At 44.8% G+C, this 18,442-nt stretch overlaps 1 long non-coding RNA gene across 1 annotated transcript in view; it reads left to right on the top strand.

Annotated features, from left to right (window-relative positions):
- LOC126063058 (uncharacterized) overlaps positions 1 to 18,442 on the top strand; it is a 134,336-nt gene that overhangs the window by 104,857 nt on the left and 11,037 nt on the right. The window lies entirely within an intron of this gene.

The following is an 18,442-nucleotide window of genomic DNA, read 5'->3' on the forward strand; positions in this document are numbered from 1 at the left end:
GTCAATTCTCCTTCAGTCTTCCTTATTCATTGCCCAGTTTTCACATGCATATGTTGCAATTGAAAATACCGTGGCTTGGGTTAGGCACACCTTAGTCTTAAAGGTGACATCTTTGCTCTTCAACCCTTTGAAGAGTCCTTTGCAGCAGATTTACCCAATGCAATGTGTCTTTTGAATTCTAGACTGCTGCTTCCATGGCTGTTGATTGTGGATCCAAGTAAAATGAAATCCTTGACAACTTCAATCTTTTCTCCATTTATCATGATGTTGCTCATTGGTCCAGTTGTGAGGATTTTTGTTTTCTTTATGTTGAGGTGTAATCCATACTGAAGGCTGTGGTCTTTGATCTTCATTAGTAAGTGCTTCAAGTCCTCTTCACCTCAGCAAGTCCTTCACTTCAGCAAGCAAGGTTGTGTCATCTGCATAACGCAGGTTCTTAATGAGTCTTCCTCCAATCCTGATGCCCCATTCTTCTTCATATAGTCCAGCTTCTTGGATTTTTTGCACAGCATATGGATCGAATAGGTGTGCTGAAAGGATACAACCCTGATGCACACCTTTCCTGACTTTAAACCACTCAGTATCCCCTTGTTCTGTCCGAACAACTGCCCCTTGATCTATGCACAGGTTCCTCAAGAGCACAATTAAGTGTTCTGGAATTCCCATTCTTCTCAATATTATCTATAATTCGTTATGATCCACACAGTCAAATGCCTTTGATAGTCAATAAAACACAGGTAAACATCTTTCTGGTATTCTCTGCTTTCGGTCAGGATCCATCTGACATCAGCAATGATATCCCTGGTTCCACGTCCTCTTCTGAAACCAGCCTGAATTTCTGGCAGTTCCCTGTCAATATACTGCTACAGCCATTTTTGAATGGCTTTCAGCAAAAGTTTGCTTGTGTGTAATATTAATGATATTGTTCTATAATTTCCATATTCGGTTGGATCACCGTTTTTGGGAATAGGCATAAACATGGATCTCTTCCAGTCAGTTGGGCAGGAAGCTGTCTTCCATATTTCTTGGCATAGACGAGTGAGCACCTCCAGTGCTGCATCTGTTTGTTGAACCATCTCAAATGATAATTCCGTCAATTCCTGGAGCCTCGTTTTTCACCAATGCCTTCAGCGCAGCTTGGACTTCTTCCTTCAGTACCATCGGTTCCTGATCATATGCAACCTCTTGAAATGGTTGAACGTTGGCTAATTCTTTTTGGTATAATGATTCTGTGTGTTCCTTCCATCTTCTTTTGATGGTTTCTGTGTTGTTTATTATTTTTCCCACAGAATCCTTCACTGTTGCAACTCGAGGCTTGAATTTTTTCTTCAGTTCTTTCAGCTTGAGAAAAGCCGAGCATGTTCTTCCCTTTTCGTTTTCTATCTCCAGTTCTTTGCACATGTCATTATAATACTTTACTTTGTCTTCTCGAGCCAGCCTTTGAAATCTTCTGTTCAGTTCTTTTACTTCATCATTTCTTCCTTTTGCTTTAGCTACTCGACTTTCATAAGCAAGTTTCAGAGTCTCCTCTGACATCCATCTTGGCCTTTTCTTTCCTTCCTGTCTTTTCAATGACCTCTTGCTTTTTTCATGTATGATGTCCTTGATGTCATTTTGCAACTTGTCTGGTCTTCGGTCACTAGCGTTCAATGTGTCAAATCTATTCTTCAAAAAAAAAATGATGGTCTCTAAATTCAGGTGGAATTTACTCAAGGTCGTATGTTGGCTCTCATGGATTTGCTCTGATTTTCTTCAGTTTCAGCTTGAACTTGCATATGAACAGTTGATGGTCTGTTCCACAGTCAGCCCCTGGCCTTGTTCTGACTGATGATATGAGTTTTTCCACTGACTTTTCCCACAGATGTAGTCGATTTGATTCCTGTGTGTTCCATCTGGCAAGGTCCATGTGTATAGTCACCATTTATGTTGGTGAAAGAAGGTATTTGCAATGAAAAAGTTGTTGGTCTTGCAAAATTCTGTCATTCGATCTCCGGCATTGTTTCTATAACCAAGACCATATTTTCCAACTACTGATCCTCCTTCTTTGTTTCCAGCTTTCACATTCCAATCACCAGTAATTATCAATGCATCCTGATTGCCTGTTTGATCAATTTCAAACTGTAGCAGCTGATAAAAATCTTCTATTTCTTCATCTTTGGACTTAGTGGTTGGTGCGTAAATTTCAGTAATACTCGTATTAACTGATCTTCCTCATAGGCGTATGGATAGATCCTATCACTAACAGCGTTGTACTTCTGGATAGATCTTTTTTTTTTTTAATATACTTTTTATTGTGCTTTAAGTGAAAGTTTACAAATCAAGTCAGTCTCTCACACAAAAACCCATATACACCTTGCTAAACACTCCCAATTACTCTCCCCCTAATGAGACAGCCAGCTCTCTCCCTCTACTCTCTCTTTTGGTGTCCATTTCTCCAGCTTCTAACCCCCTCCACCCTCTCAACTCCCCTCCAGGCGGGAGATGCCAACATAGTCTCAAGCGTCCACCTGATCCAAGAAGCTCACTCCTCACCAGCATCCCTCTCCAACCCATTGTCCAGTCCAATCCATGTCTGAAGAGTTGGCTTTGGGAATGTTTCTTGTCCTGGGCCAACAGGAGGTCTGGGGACCATGACCACCAGGGTCCTTCTAGTCTCAGTCAGACCTTTAAGTCTGGTCTTATGAGAATTTGGGGTCCGCATCCCACTGCTCTCCTGCTCCTTCAGGGGTTCTCTGTTGTGCTCCCTGTCAGGACAGTCATCGGTTGTAGCCAGGCACCATCCAGTTCTTCTGGTCTCAGGATGATGTAGTCTCTGATTCATGTGGCCCTTTCTGTCTCTTGGGCTTGTAATCGCCTTGTGTCCTTGGTGTTCTTCATTCCCCTTTGATCCAGGTGGCTTGTGATCAATTGATGCATTTTAGATGGCTGCTTGCTAGCGTTTAAGACCCCAGACGCCACTCTTCAAAGTGGGATGCAAAATCTTTTCTTAATAGATTTTATTATGCCAATTGACTTAGATGTCCCCTGAAACCATGGTCCCTAGACACCTGCCCCTCCTACGCTGGCCTTTGAAGCACTCAGTTTATTCAGGAAACTTCTTTGCTTTCGGTTTAGTCCAATTGTGCTGACCTCCCCTATATTGTGTGCTGTCTTTCCTTTCACCTAAATTAGTTCTTATCTACTATCTAATTAGTGAATGCCCCTTTCCCACCCTCCCTCCCTTCTCCCTCTCGTAACCACAAAAGAATGTTTTCTTCTTAGTTTAAACTATTTCTCAAGTTCTTATAATAGTGGTCTTATACAATATTTGTCCTTTTGCAACTGACTAATTTCACTCAGCAGAATGCCTTCCAGGTTCCTCCATGTTATGAAATGTTTCACAGATTCCTCACTGTTCTTTATTGATGCGTAGTATTCCATTTGTGTGAGTATACCATAATTTATTTATCCATTCATCTGTTGATGGGCACCTTGGTTGCTTCCACGTTTTTGCTATTGTAAACAGTGCTGCAATAAACGTGGTTGTGCATGTATCTGTTCATGTAAAGGCTCTTATTTCTCTAGGATATATTCCAAGGAGTGGGATTGCTGGATTGTATGGTAGTTCTATTTCTAGCTTTTTAAGGAAGTGCTAGATCGATTTCCAAATTGGTTGTACCATTTGACATTCCCATGAGCAGTGTAGAAGTGTTCCAATCTCTCCACAGCCTCTCCGACATTTATTATTTTGTGTTTTTTGGATTTTGTTGGAGTGAGATGAAATCTCATTGTAGTTTTGATCTGCATTTCTCTAATGGCTAATGATCGTGAACATTTCCTCATATATCTGTTAGCTACCCGAATGTCTTCTTTAGTGAAGTGTCTATTCATATCTTTTGCCCATTTTTTTAACTGGGTTATTTGTCTTTTTGCAGTTGAGTTTTTGCGGTATCATGTAGATTTTAGAGATCAGGTGCTAATCAGAAATGTCATAGCTAAAAACTTTTTCCCAGTCTGTAGGTAGTCTTTTTACTCTTTTGGTGAAGTCTTTGGACGAGCATAGGTGTTTGATTTTTAGGAGCTCCCAGTTATCTAGTTTTTCTTCTACATTCTTTATAATGTTTTCTATACTGTTTATGCCATGTATTAGGGCTCCTAACGTTGTCCCTATTTTTTCTTCCATGATCTTTATCGTTTTAGATTTTATATTTTGGTCTTTGATCCATTTTGAGTTAGTTTTTGTGCATGGAGTGAGGTATGGGTCTTGTTTCAGTTTTTTGCAGATGGATATCCAGTTATGTCAGCACCATTTGTTAAAAAGACTGTCTTTTCCCCATTTAACTGTTTTGGGGCCTTTGTCAAATATCAACTGCTCATATGTGGATGGATTTATGTCTGGATTCTCAATTCTGTTCCATTGGTCCATGTATCTGTTGTTGTACCAGTACCAGGCTGCTTTGACTACTGTGGCAGTACAATAGGTTCTAAAATCAGGTAAAGTAAGGCCTCCCACTTTGTTCTTCTTTTTCAGTAATGCCTTCTTTATCTGGGGCCTCTTTCCCTTCTGTATGAAGGTGGTGATTTGTTTCTCCATCTCATTAAAAAATGTTGTTGGGATTTGGGTTGGAATTGCATTAAATGTATAGGTTGTTTTTGGTAGAATAGACATTTTTATAATATTAAGTCTTCCTATCCATGAGCAAGGTATATTCTTCCACTTATGTAAGCCTCTTGCAGAAGTGTACTGTAGTTTTCTTTGTATAAGTCTTTTACATCTCTGGTAAGATTTATTCCTAGGTATTTTATCTTCTTGGGGGCTACTGTAAATGGCACTGATTTGGTGATTTCCTCTTCGATGTTCTTTTTGTTGGTGTAGAGGAATCCAACTGATTTTTCTATGTTTATCTTGTATCCCTATACTCTGCTGAACTCTATAGTTTCAGTAGTTTTCTGGAGGATTCCTTAGGGTTTTCTGTGTATAAGATCGTGTCATCTGCAAATAGAGATACTTTCACTTCTTCCTTGCCAATCTGGATGCGCTTTATATCTTTATCTAGCCTAATTGCTCTGGCTAGGTCTTCCAGCACAATATCGAATATGAGTGGTGATAAAGGGTATCCTTGTCTGGTTCCTGATCTCAGTGTGAATGTTTTCAGGCTCTATCCATTTAGGGTGATGTTGGCTGTTGGCTTTGTATAAATGCCCTTTATTATGTTGAGGAATTTTCCTTCTATTCCTATTTTGCTGAGAGTTTTTATCATGAATGAGTGTTGAACTTTGTCAAATGCCTTTTCTGCATCAATTGATAAAATCATGTGATTCTTGTCTTTTGTTTTATTTATGTGGTGGATTACATTAATTGTTTTTCTAATGTTGAACCATACCTGCATACCTGGTATGAATCCCACTTGGTCATGGTGAATTATTTTTTTGATTTGTTGTTGAATTCTATTGGCTAGAATTTTGTTGAGGATTTTTGCATCTACATTCATGAGGGATATAGGTCTATAATTTTCTTATGTTGTGGTGTCTTTACCTGGTTTTGGTATCAGGGATATGGTGGCTTCATAGAATGAGTTTGGTAGTATCCCATCCTTTTCTATGCTCTGAAATACCTTTAGTAGTAGTGGTGTTAACTCTTCTCTGAAAGTTTGATAGAACTCTGCAGTGAAGCCATCTGGACCAGGGCTTTTTTTGTTGAGAGTTTTTTGATTACCTTTTCAATCTCTTCTTTTGTTCTGGGTCTATTTAGTTGTTCTACCTCTGTTTATGTTAGTTTAGGTAGGTAGTGTATTTCTAGGAATTCATCCATTTCTTCTAGGTTTCAAATTTGTTTGAGTATAGTTTTTCATAGTACAGGATAGATCTTGAAATGTTCTTTTTGAAGATGAATGCAACACATTCTTCTTCAAGTTGTCATTCCTGGCATAGTAAACTATACGGTTATCTGATTCAAATGGCCAATATCAGTGCATTTCAGCTCACTAATGCTTAGAATATCGGTGTTTATGCATTCCACTTCGTTTTTGATGATTTCCAATTTTCCTGGGTTCATACTTTGTACATTCCAGGTTCCGATTATTAATGGATGTTTGCAGTTGTTTCTTCTCATTTTGAGTCATGCCGCATCAGCAAATGAAGATCCTGAAAGCTTTACTCCATCCACGTCGTTAAGGTCAACTCTACTTTGAGCGGGCAGCTCTTCCCCAGTCATCTTTTGAGTGCCTTCCAATCTGGGGGGCTCATTTTCCAGCACTATATGGTGGCATAGTGGTTAAGTGCTATGGCTGCTAACCAAAGGGTCAGTGGTTCAAATCTGCCCGGCACTCCTTGAAACTCTATGGGGCAGTTCTACTCTGTCCTATAGGGTCGCTATGAGTTGGAATCAACTCGAGGGCAACGGGGTTTTTTTTGGTTTTTTTATCAGAGAATGTTCCGCTGCTATTCACAAGGTTTTCACTGGCTAATTCTTTTCAGAAGTAGACTGTCGGGTCCTTCTTCCTTGGCTGTCTTAGTTTGGAAGCTCAGCTGAAACCTGTTCTCCATGGGTGACCCTGCTGATATCTGAACACCAGTGGCATAACTACAGCATCACAGCAACATGTAAGCCCCCGCAGTATGACAAACTGACAGACACGTGAGGGGCTGAATGCATGAATATTAAGAATGTTTTTTACATCATTAAGTTTTGGAGTAATTTACTATGCAGCCACATAGGCTGAACCACAGTACCCAGAAATTGCTTTCCTCTGTGTTTCTGGGGAGGACAGGGCACAAAAGAGATTCTCATGAGAGTTTTGGAAAGTGACAGTGAAGCCACAGCCCCCTTGTGTCTCAGACACCTTGTCACAATCTGTTGGCTCATTGACACGAGGTGGCAGTGGGACCTGCATTTGCTCCATCTTTCCCTGGATTCTCCTTCAGCTTCTCCTTCTCCTGGGCCAGTATATGCTTAGCTCCATGATGAAGGGGCCAGGCATCTTCCAGCCACTCGTATCATTAAGGGGTAGGTACATCACCCATATCATCATCCATATCATTAGGGATCGAGGCAACAAGAACAGGCACATGAAGGCAGCTTGTTCTTGCTCTCCCCCAGTTTATCATCATCTTCCCTTCCTGACCACATGCCTTGTGGACTTCACTCTCTAGCATCAGAGGCAAAGATGACAACCTTACAGAGATTGCTTAACCACCTCCCACAATTGAATAAGGTCTTTGGTGGCTCAGTGGTAGAATTCTCACCTTTCATATGGGAGACCTGGGTTTGATTCCTGGCCAATGCACCTCAAGCACTGTCAGTGGAGGCTTATGTGTTGCTAAGATGTGGAACAGGTTTCAGCGGAGCTTCCAGAGTAAGATAGACTAGGAAGAAAGGCCTGGAGATCTACCTCTGAAAATCAGCCAAGGAAAACCCTGTGGTTCACAATGGTTCAATATGCAATTGATTATGGGGATGAGACAGGACCAGGCGATGTCTTATTTTGTTGTTCAGGGGGTGCTGTGAGTTGGGGGCCCACTGACAGAAGCTAACAACAACAATATGATTATTACGTACATTATTATTTAATATATAATATGTAATATTATATAATATATAACATTATATATTATACACAAACATACATATGTGTATAAGTCTCTTTGGCTCTCCTTCTCTAATTGGCCCTGACTGATACACAAGATAAATAGCTGGGCACAAATAGTGCTCGGTAACCAGGCTTTCTCTGGTTTTATTCAACGCGCTTCCCACTTACCACTCAGTATTGTGCATCCAGTGCCTGTGGTTGTCGCTCACGGCACCCTGCACCTGTTCCCTGTTTATGTGAGTACTTCCACCACCTCACGGATTTGCAAATCTGAGTGCATTCTGATGATGTAAATCGTCTTTGAATGCAGGCTGTGTCTGAGAAAAGCTTTTCTAAGTGTGTAAGAATAAATGTGTATCAACACCGGACCAGCAGCAAGGCTCAGTCCTTTGTCCACATTCCATGGATGAGAGTTCAACCAGCTTCTCAGGCCAAGATAAGAAACCAATCCAATTAACCTAGGAGGACCTCTGCTGAAGGATTTAGATGTCTACTCAGGGTTGAGTGTGTCTGGAATCTGACCATTGAAAGGAATGCTGTTCACATTAGACATGTACTAGGAGGGTTAGACACAAAGGAGCCTGTCTACAGTTCCTCCATGGCCTCTGAAGCCGATGCACATTGCTCCTCCAGATGTATGGGTGCTAACGGTGAAACTTCCTGACCCAGGAGGAGGCCACTGCAGCCAGGGTCACCAGAGAAGAGCCAGCTGATGATGCAGAGTCAAACAGTGTAACATTTCAAAAAATAATTTAACCACATTCTGTGCTAATGGAGATGCCCCAAAGGGAGGTGTTCCTACCTTAACTAACACATTACATTCTTAATCCCACACCTCGTGAGGTTCATCAATACACTGAGGATATAAACCAAGGTAGAATACCTCTTTGTATCCTAGGTACAGAAATCATCGGCAAAGGTACCTATGCATTGAACACAGTGGGATAAATTGCATACAGCAGTATGTCTGCCTGGCTCCCGGTGGGACCTTCTTCCGCTGGAGCTGCCCACACCCGTTGTGGTCTAACAAAATTTCCTGGCCACAGTTGGATGGACCAGCTATAGACAGCTGACCAGAGCTGGGCCAATAAGATTCTTTTTCTGGGAACTTGGATTTTCACCAAGAGATACTCAATCTGTGTGTGCCTCTGGAACGGTAAAATGTCAGTGTGGTGTATCATAATTATTTCAGGTACAAGAGATTAAAATTCAGCCCAGCCAGCTTAAGCAGAAAGAGAATTTATTGCTTCTACAAATGAAAGTTTAATAGTAAGACCAAATTCAGGTTTAGCTTGATCCAGGAGCCTAAAACTTTGTAACAGAACCCAGATTCTATCTCTACTTCTTAACTCAGTTTCCTCTGCATTGGCACAATCTCAGATTGTGGTGTCTAGAAGGCTGCAGCAGCTCGAGCTTACAACTCCCAAGTTCACATTCATGGGGAAGGGTGTGTCCTTCTCTCCCTGAAGCCCAGGCAAGGGCCGTGTTGAACTTATGGGCTTGCTTGAACCACATTCTTGTAGCTGAGCCTGTAGCTAGCTAAAGAAATGTAGTCCAGCTGGAGCCAGGTATGGAGCCAAAGATTTATAAAAAGAGGAACAGAAAACCAAAGCAAGAGACAGCCCCAAGCTATCAAATGTCCACTACCCACTGGAGCAATAGGGTGGCTATGTCCCAACATGTAGACTGAGAAGCAAAGGAAGCTCTGACAAAAATGAGAAAAAAGAGGGACATAGACAAGCAGAAAGAGAGAGAAACCAGAGAGGGCATCTCCTGGGCATCTACGGTTTTCCAGGGCCTGATCCTGGTCTCTCCCTGAGGCCTGATGCAAACCTCGTTATAGGATCTGTGAGACCCCCTGTGGCTTGACAGTCTGTTCTCCGCCTCTCCCTTTTCTCCCTCAAGGTAACTTGGATAGGCTCACCCTGCTTGTAACCAATGGCATTACCTAATCCAAGGAGCTCAGCAGAGTTTTCCCAAAACTCTGTAATGGGAAAGAATGGAACATTTTCTAGGCTAAGGAACAGCCTGTCTGCCTCGGAAGAAAAAGCAACCATAATCTCAAACTCTGCATTAACAGAATACTGGACGTGTGTTGTTCTCGCCACCAGCATCCTCTCCTTGCCCAGTGGGGAAACACCACTCTCCAATGATGCATTGTAGGTAGAGCTGACCGATGTTTAAGCCAACAGCACATTCCATTCTTCTGACCGGACCGATTGGTTTCCCTACTGTCACATGACAAAAGCTTTGCCTATCACAGCTTGAGAAGATGCAGTTCCTCGGCTTTTGTATGACCTACCGAGGAAGTGTACTTCCTTTTCCTGTTGACATGAATGTGAAGGGACTATGGGTCTGGAACTGTGGCAGGTATCTTGTCAGCACAGGAGGTCTGAGAGTGGGCCCAACACTACAGAAGTGGAGCCGAGAAATCCAGAGGCAGAAGCTCCATCCCTGTGAAATCGTGTAAGCCCTGGATCAAGCTGTATCTGAAGCAAGGACTACCTCTGGATTGTTTGGTTTTGAGAGCAAATACATTTCTCTTTCTCTTCTTAGGCTGGTTTGAGTTAGGGTGTTTGTCACATGCAGCAGAAAGAATCATAACTAACTCAGTTATGGGAAGTTGAGTTTGAGGAAAGGTGTCAGGTAATCTGTAAGACGGAGAGGCTGAGCTACCAACAGAGACAGGCTCTAAAACTCCAGTAGGCATGGTTTTCCCTTTTTTTGAAGCCGTAAAACACTTCACTTCTACCATTCACATGGCATGTATCACATAATGCCTTGAATTGTAATTACAGTTCTCGTGTGGTAGGTACAAATTTGACAATCATAAAACTCCAGTGTGCAGAAATGTAACTTTCTTTATTGTTTTATAATTGAGCTTAATTTAGCTCACAAGCCCTCATTTCTGCTAATGGTGGAAAACTTAATCTTGCCAATTCCAGGTGATTGTGTCAGTCTTGGCTGAAAACTCTGTATCTTTTGAGGAAATCCCCTTCCTTTCTCCCAGGGGTGGTCTGCCTTCTAGTAAGCAGGGCCAGGACAGCAGTGTCTGGTCTGGGAGCTGACCTCATGACTGTGGATGACGGGCTATGCTGGCTCCAGTGGAGCCGGGTGGCCATTCCTGCTAGCTCTGCAACCTCTAGCTCTTAGCCCAGCTTCTGGAGACTCAGTTCCACCCTCTATCGAGTCCCCGCATGGGCTGTCCATGTCGCAGCCTTTGCACATGTTTCTCTTTTCACAGGGTTGTTTCCCTGCCAGCTTTCAACTCTCGGTTCCCCTGGGCATCCTACTCCAACATCTGGGGACACTTGGTTCCTCCTACCCAGTAAAGGAGAAGGGTCACTGCAGCATTCCATCTGCTCCCATTTCTGTGCTACGAGGTGGCTCAGTACACTCAGGGAGGCAGTCTTCTCCCAGAATTTCAGAAGAGCCCCCTCTGCTCTCAGGTCCTCAGACCAACTGGAAGTTTGTTCTCCAAGGAGGATGCAGGCCTTCACTCTGACCTCGCCTTGCTTGCCCTTCTGTCTGAGCTCCACAGCTCACTCTCTCGTCACCATGGGCTCTGTGTTGAGCTCCTTGCTCTGGGTCTCCCCAGGCTGCCTCTTGATATTACTAGAGACTACTATGAAATTCTTTTTCCTCTCCCCTGAAAATCAGCATTTTCAAGATCCTGCCTCTGCTCTGAGGTCTCAAACTGAGAGCTCGATGATTTGTTCTGGCTGCTTCTTGGGATCGGCTCTCCTCTGCGGCCATGAGCCTGGGCTAGTCTTGTTTTAGTGGGGAAGGGGCTGGGAGGCAAAAAGGGAAAATACAAAGAAGGATTACTGGGAAGGAAAACTTCTCTGGTAACATTTCACATCATTAGCTGGCTACGATGAGCACTGTGGTTGTTCTTTCAGTCAGGTGAAGCCATCCTGGCCATGCCCTGCTGTGGGTGTGGGATGGTCACTTGGCTTTGGCTACCACCTCAGCTGACCCTTTGGCACCTGAGCAGACAGACTCTACCCACTCCATCGAAAAACGCAATGCAGAAGGAACTTTCCCTGCCACTGTGAATGCATTTTTTATTTAGGCCAGTTGGCCCTAAGGTGACCAGTGTTTTTATTTATTGAGAAATAACTCACATATCATACAATTCACCCATTTAAAGTGTACATTCAGTGACTTTTTAGCACCTTCACAGATGTATGCAAACACTACCACAACCATTGCATTACCTCATATAGAAATCTTATATACTTTAGCTGAGTCCCTGGGTAGTCAACTGGTTGAGGCACTGGGCTACTAACCAAAAAGTTGGAGATTCACATCCACCCAGAGACACCTCAGAAGACAGGCCTGGAGATCTGCTTCTGAAAGGTCACAGCCTTGAAAACGCTGTGGAACACAGTTCTTACTCTGACACACGATGGTTTACCACGAGTTGGAATCGACTCCATGGCAACTGGTTTGGTTTTTTGGATCTTTTAGCTATCACCCCCAAGCTTTCCATTCCTCCTCACTAGCCTAAGCAACCATAATCTACTTCCTGTCCTTATACAGTTCCCTATCCTGGACTTTCACATAAATGGAGTAATAGAAATCATCGTCCTTTTAGGCCACTCTGAAAGTGGCCTTAGTATTTTATACTAACAGCTTCCTCATCAAAGAACCAACAATGAGTTCCCTGAAGAGTCCGCTTGTAGTGTGGTGATGTCTGAGGATAGCCTCTGTGGTATCCTCTGTGGCAGCCTCTGTGGTAGCCTTTGTGATAACTCTGTGGTAACCCCTGTGGTAACCTCTGTAGTAGCCTCTATGGCAGCCCTTGTTGCAGCCTCTGTGGTAACCTCTCTAGTAGCCTCTTTGGTAGCCTCTGTGGTAACCCCTGTGGTAATCTCTGTGATAACCTCTGTGGTAGCTCCTGTGGCAGCCACTGTGGTAACTCTGTGGTAGACATTGTGGTAGCCTCTGTGGTAACCTCTGTGGTAGCCTCTGTGGTAGCCCCTGTGGTAGCCCCTGTGGTAGCTTCTGTGGTAGCCCCTGTGGTAGCTTCTGTGGTAGCCCCTGTGGTAGCCCCTGTGGTAGCCCCTGTGGTAGCTTCTGTGGTAGCCCCTGTGGTAGCTTCTGTGGTAGCTTCTGTGGTAGCCTCTGTGGTAGCCTCTGTGGTAACCTATGTGGTAGCCTCTGTGGTAGTTTCTGTTGTAGTCCCTGTGGTAACTCTGTGGTAGCTTTTGTGGTAGTCTCTGTGGTAGCTTCTGTGTTAGCCTTTAACTGACTGACATGTTCCCTGGCCTTCAAAGGGACCTGCTCTGTGGTATAATTCCTGCTCCAGAGCTCCCCATGGGATCAGGCTGAGAAGGTTTTCCAGGGAAACCATGTTCTCATTTAACTTCTCTGGCCCTCTCCTGCTTTCTTCATTTCCCTTCTCCTGAGTCCTTGCCATGAACCTGATCCTCTGTCTTAGGATTTGCTTCTAGGGAAGCTCACCAGAGACACTATGTCATGACTCCCTGAAGGTGGGGACTAAGCTCTCTCTGACTCTAGCCATCACTGAGTGAAGCATGGTCCACACTAGTGATTCTCCAACTTGAATGTGCACAAAGATCACCTGGAGGGCTTACTAAGGCACAATTTCCTGGCCTCAGCCCAGAGATCTTGATTCAGTACATCTGGGGTGGGGCCTGAGAATCTGCACTTCTCACAAGCTCTCAGGTGCTGCTACAGCCGTTGATCCCATGTTCACACTCTGAAAGTCACTGGTCTAAGGAATTTATCATGCCTGGCCAGGACTGAGGGCCTGAGAAGGCAGGCATTCCAGGTGAGGTTTGCAGAAATTAGTTTGCATGTTGGATTTTTGAGGCTGGGAGGAGACGAGGAAGCCAATTTGGTTCCTGGGCCCAGCCCCTTGATCAGCATCTAAGGCCTGGCGAGTGAACAGCTGTGGGCAGAAGCCCAAGGCACTGGTTACCTCGAGATCTCTATGAGATGGAGGGGGTCTCCAAGCCATTCTATTAGGCACAAGAGACAAAGCTTGACACAGAACAAGGATGGAGCATGCTCGTGTGTGTGTGTGCACGCGTGTATGTCTGTGTATGCACGCATGTGTGTGACTGTGTTCATCTGCGTGCATGTGTGGACATATATATGCATGCATATGTGTGTGTGACCACAGGCTTGTTGACTGCTTTCAATTTTACCTGGGCAAGACAGAGCCCCATCAGCAGCAGCAGCTTCCATCACAAAGGCAAGACAGCCCCACCCATGTGCTAATCATTTCTATTTGAAGTCTTCCCTCCAGGAGCAGCAACCTATTTTTGTACTAGAGCCTCTTCTCCTCCTTTGTGGCCCCTGCACGTTGCTGCGTGAGCTGTCTGCAGCCTTCCTCCCCTTTCCTCCAACAGATGATGTCCCTCTGCTGGCGTCTCCTCTTGCTCTGCCTTTCCCGTGTCAATGGCACAGAGGAAACTTTTGCGTTGTCTCTGCTCCTGTTGTGCTGTTCACTCCAGGATCCGATGTTTCATGGCTATAGATATTTGACTTCTCGGAGAGCACGTTTGAATTCTATGGTTCTTTGTTCGCAAGCAAACCTGGGCCTGAGCCGCCGCCTCTGGGCAGCCAGCACACTGTGTTTGCGCGCAGTTTGCCAGCAGGTGGCAGGGTGTCCATCCTTGTCATCTTACAGCATGGGTGCAGTCCTCTCATGCTCATGTTACAGAGAAGGGGCTTTAGGCTCAGAGATGGGCGGAGTTATCATATTCCTGTTTCCTAGCTCATTTTCTTCACGGCTCTGTCCAAGGTGCAGCTCCTGTCACACTTTCCTTTGGTTTTGCCCTCTTCCCCAACCCTCTCTCTTCTTCCCTCTCCTCTGTAGGTACCTACTCAAGCACGTTCTCTAAGCATGTGTATCCACAGTACATGCTAACGGGGCCCACCCAGGTCCTTTGCCAGGTGGTGTATCTGTCCTCTGAGGATCCCTGGGTGGCAAAACACATTTTGCACTTGACTACTAACCTAAAGGCTGGCAGCTCAAACCCACCCAGAAGCGCCACAGAAGACACCAGAGATCTGTTTCCATAAAGCTTACAGCCAAGAAAACCCTAAGGATCCATTCCACTCTGTCACATGGGGGTTCGCCATGAGTTGGAATCAACCCAATGGCAGCGGTTTGGTATGGATCACAACAGGAGCCCTGACGGTGCAAAGGTTAAGGGCTTGGCTGCTAACTGAAACATTGGTGATTCAGACCCACTAACTGCAACGGGTTTGGGTGTTTTGGTTTTGTTTTTGGTACCTCTTCTCCAACTGCTGCAAGTGCTGTTGCTGACAGCTCACAACGGCTGCCTTCTCTGGAGATTGGCTCTAATTGAACGGAGACACCTCACTGAGAGTTTACACACCCCTGGGTAGAAGAAGGAGGAGCCCTGGTGGCGCAGTGGTTAAAGTGCTAGGCAGCTAACCAAAAGGTCAGCAGTTAAACGCACCAGCTGCTCTGTGGGAGAAAGCTGTGGCAGTCTGCTCCTGTAAGGATTTACAGCCTTGGAAACCCTATGGGGCAGCTCTATTCTCTCCTATGGAGTCGCTGTGCTTTGGAATCGACTAGACAGCAGTGGGTTTGTTTTTTTTGTTTGGGTGGGGAGACCCCAGGCCAGTGACTGCCTGATAAGGCCTACAAAAGGCTAGATGCCTTGCTTCAAGATGGAGACCACGCTGTGATGTAATTTATGCCCCAGAGCTCCCTGTGGATCTTTCTAGACTTTACCCAAAACCAGATCCTTGCTGAGCTCCTCCCCTTGCCATAGTCGGCTTCCCTCACTCCCTTTCTCCTGAGGACCCTTCCTTGATGCACCATTTATCAGGATCCTGCCTCAGGCTCGGCTTCCGGGAACCCAAATTAAACAGTCTGTATAGACTGTGTAGTGTTCTTGTTGTTGTGTGTGTATGTGTGTAATTCTAACGTACTGGGATGGTGTTCTATGAACTTACCTTCTCTTTCCCACTTTTCCCATTAAGCACAGTTTATTTGGGATCTCCTATTGGAGCCCTTGTGGCACAGTGGTTAAGAACTCGGCTACTAACCAAAAGGTTGGCAGTTTTTACCCACCAGCTGCTCCTTAGAAACGCTATGGGACAGTTCTACTCTGTCTTATAGGGTTACTACGAGTCAGAATCGACTTGACCACAACAGTTTGGTATGGATCAATACAGGAGCCCTGGTGGCACAGTGGATAAGCACTAAGCTGCTAACTGAAAGTTCAGTGGTTGGAACCCGCCAGCTGCTCCATGGGAGAAAGATGTGGTCGTCTGCTTCCCTGAAGATTAAACCAAAAAACCAAACCCATTTCCTTTGAGTTGATTCCGACTCATAGCAACAGTTAACAGTCTAGGAAATCCCACGAGCAGCTCTACTCAGTCCTGTAGGGTTGCTATGAGCGAGAATTGACTCGATGGCAATGGGGTATGGATCACAACAGTCCGATCTGCAACTGGCCACGAGGATGGTGGAGCACTGGGCCATGGTTTGTTCACTTGTGTGGGGGGTTGCCATGAGTCAGCGGCTGACTCCAGGGTGGCTAACAGCAACAGCGACATTTGGGATCTATCCCCACTGCTCTCCACTCATCTAGTCTGTTGCTTCCTTCTGCTGTGCACCTTTCCACAGTGTGATCCATTGTGTTTTACCTAGCCACTCCTCCTGCGATAACACCTGAATTGCCTCTTCCTCCGTGTGGCTACAGACAAGCCCTCAACGGACCCCTGGTACATGGCCCCTCTGACTCCTGTGGCATTTCTCTGGTCTGTACCTATTATGGATTGAATCAGGGTAGCTATACACACACACACACACACACACACATGTGTGTGTGTATATATATGTATGTGTGTGTATCTATCTCTATATCTATACCCATGTATATAGAAGCCCTGGTGGCTAAGTGGTTAGGAGTTTAGCGGCTAACCAAAAGGTCAGCAGTTGGAATCTCCCAGCGGCTCCTAGAAAGCCTTATGGAGCAGTTCTGCTTTGTCCTATAGGGTTGCTATGAGTTGGAATCGACTCTATAGGAATGGATTTATGAGCCAGAATCTACTGGAAGGCACCTAACAGCAACAACAACACCGCCTGTGGATGTAATCCCATTTGGGAATAGGGTTTTCTTAATGTTAATGAGGTCTTAGCAGTGTAGGTTGTGTCTTAAATCCATTCAGTTTTGGCATAGAAAAAGAGCACAGTAGGCACAAAGGCAAGCAAGCACAAATGGGAAAGATGCCCATGGACTTTTCCAGAGAGCACTGAGAATAGCGCTAGAGAAACTGAGACAAGGTTTTCTCCCAGAGGGAACAGAGAGTGTGTCCCCTATAGCTGGTGCCTTGAATTCGGACTTCTGGCCTCTTAAACTGTCAGAAAAAATGTTCTGTTCTTTGAAACCTCCCACTAGTATTTCTGTCACAGCAGCACTAAAAAACTAAGACAGGCAGAAATGAATCCCTGAGTCACAGGCAGTGTTGAATTACTCAATAAGCAAGGTAAGCACGGGCTTACTTGTGCTTACTTACTAATCTGTAGTGAACGGTTTCACATGTTTTCACAACATCAAAGATTCTGCTCCTAGGTGTGGCTGGCATCTTTCCCAACCCCACAGCACCTTCCTATAGAATCAAAGACTTCAAATTTACAATCCTTGACAAGGGTGGACCCAGTAAGCAAGGTAAGCATGGGTTTACTTGTGCTTACTAACCTGTAGTAAACAGTTTCACATGTTTGACTGATGAATCTAATCAATTATGTAAAACTGTTCATGTGAAACTGTTTACTACAGGTTACTAAGTAAACACAAGTAAGTCTGTGCTTACCTTGGATGTGGTGAAAAACGTGAAATTGTTTATGACAGATTAGTAAGTAAGCACAAGTAAGCCTGTGCTTACCTTGCTTATTGGGTAATGTGCCCCAGTCACAGGCACAGCTCACTGAGCCCTCCCAGGTTCCCGTCCCGGACACTGCATTTGTTCCCACACCAAACAGCCAAACACCGTGCTCCTGTCTGCCCACACGCGCTCCAACGTCGGCAGGTGTCCTCCCTTCTAATTGGTGCCACTCTGATGCTGGTATTTCATCATCATTTTGTTTTTCTGTCCATTGCTAGTGACTTCTAGCATCTCTGCATATACTTGTTGGCTACTGGTGCTTCCCCTTCTGTGAACGACCTATTTATCTCTTACAATACTTTCAGGAAGTTCTTTGTTTACGCTAGACATTAATCCCTTGTTGGTTTTATATAGTGTAACTATCTTCTTGGAGTGGGCCATCTGTCTCTTTTCCTGGTTTATGGTATCCTTTTTTGCGTGGAAGTCCTTGAGAGCTACTGCCTTATGCTCTCATTGTCGTACGGAGATTATGATAAAATAGCTCGTTTGTATCTCACTTGCTCTTTATCACAGACCTCTAACCAGGAGTCAGGCACAGGTCCATGCAAGTCCGCGTTAGTGGACAATTAGATGTACAAAGACCATTTTACACAAAGATCCTGCATACATTTCACACCGTTGTTGTTAGCTGCCGTCTAGTCAGCCCCTGCCTGGTGGCAACCCCATGCACAATGGAGTAAACATTGCCACATCCTGCGTCCTCCTCATGATTGGTTGCACATCCGACAGTTGTGATCCGTAGGGTTTTCATTGGCTGATACACCTTCTCATACTGACTCATAAGCCCAACTTTTATACCATCACCCTCTCTTCTGTGACGTTGAGTTCTTTTTCTGGAGCTTTTTGGCCCCTTGTGTAAGGAGACCTCTGGTGGGCCATCCCACTGAGCCCCCTAGGGGCCCTGGATTTCTTGAGCTGTACTGAAAACACATGTAAGAGTGCCCAGCTGGTGCCTGCACTACAGTGTAAAC

The sequence above is a fragment of the Elephas maximus genome, chromosome 2 (assembly GCF_024166365.1).
Source record: "Elephas maximus indicus isolate mEleMax1 chromosome 2, mEleMax1 primary haplotype, whole genome shotgun sequence".
Taxonomy (NCBI): Eukaryota; Metazoa; Chordata; class Mammalia; order Proboscidea; family Elephantidae; genus Elephas; species Elephas maximus.